This window comes from Austrofundulus limnaeus, unplaced genomic scaffold (assembly GCF_001266775.1).
Source record: "Austrofundulus limnaeus strain Quisiro unplaced genomic scaffold, Austrofundulus_limnaeus-1.0 Scaffold232, whole genome shotgun sequence".
Lineage (NCBI taxonomy): Eukaryota > Metazoa > Chordata > Actinopteri > Cyprinodontiformes > Rivulidae > Austrofundulus > Austrofundulus limnaeus.
The window spans coordinates 54756-55938 of NW_013952634.1; positions in this window are offsets into that span (position 1 = coordinate 54756).

The following is a 1183-nucleotide window of genomic DNA, read 5'->3' on the forward strand; positions in this document are numbered from 1 at the left end:
CACACACACACACACACACACACACACACACACACACACACACACACACAAAACTTTGCCAAGCAATATTAAGCAACCTTGGCAGTGAAGCTGACATAAAAGCCAAAGTTGAAGATATTTTTCTGAGTAGTATCCGTCATGTAAGTGGACCAGGAAAATGAGCAAATTACCTTTTTTATTGTGTAAAGGAAAGTGTCTTTGTGTCTGCGCTGACCTTCTGTACCTTTTCTCTCCATCGGCCCACCTCTCTTTGTTCCCCGACCTGTTTTCTGCACGTCTTCCTGCAGGTTGTCCTTGTTTCCTGACATTAATCTGCCAGCTTCACCGAAGGTCCTCCCTGCTGCTGTGATTACAGACAGATGATCTGACGGAGGCGCTGACAAGTGCAGCGTGACGAAGCAGCGAAGGTCAGGGCTCTTCCTCTGACCCTGACAGGGTTTGGTTCTGCACATGAACACCTGTCCACCAGAACCGTGGGTCTGTGAGATCAAGGCCGGCTCTCCTCACAAAGAATTCTTCATCTGCGACGTCACCAGGCAACTGCAGGCCGTTTTAACATTTCTTAGCAACAACATTTAGCTTTGATTGTAATAAAAATCATTACAAGCCTAAATAAATAAAACTCCTTTTATTCACACAGAACATGAACATATGAGTGTTAAAACYAAGAAATTGTATCATTTTTAGACAGAAAACAAAATAAAATTATATGGCTGTAACACATGTCCAACGTTGGGTAAAGCTCTATCAYGCAAAGTACAAAATTCTGAAGCTTTGCCATCTTCTCTGGGCTCGTTTAAAATGGATTGAGTTGAAGTAAAAAAAACTGTTCTGAGTCAAAAAAAATCTGCATTTGATTATTTTTTTAATTTTTTTTTATTTGTTTTGAATTCACAAAAACCCTCTGCACAAAATCCAACCAAGCTGTTTTCAGGGCACAGYTAAAAAGTTTGCCTCTCTGATGGTATGGGGGTACATGTCTTTATTTACTCTCTACACCACTGTTTTTCAGAGTGGGCACTGTGCCCCCCTGAGGTGCCTCAGAAAGCTGGAAGGAAGTCGGGGAGAAAAATGCGAAACATTTTTCAATTTAACAAACCTTTCAAACCATTATCAAAAAAAAAAATTTAAAATTTAAATCCTAAAAATATTTTTTTTAATATTATTTAAGAGTGCTTAAGAG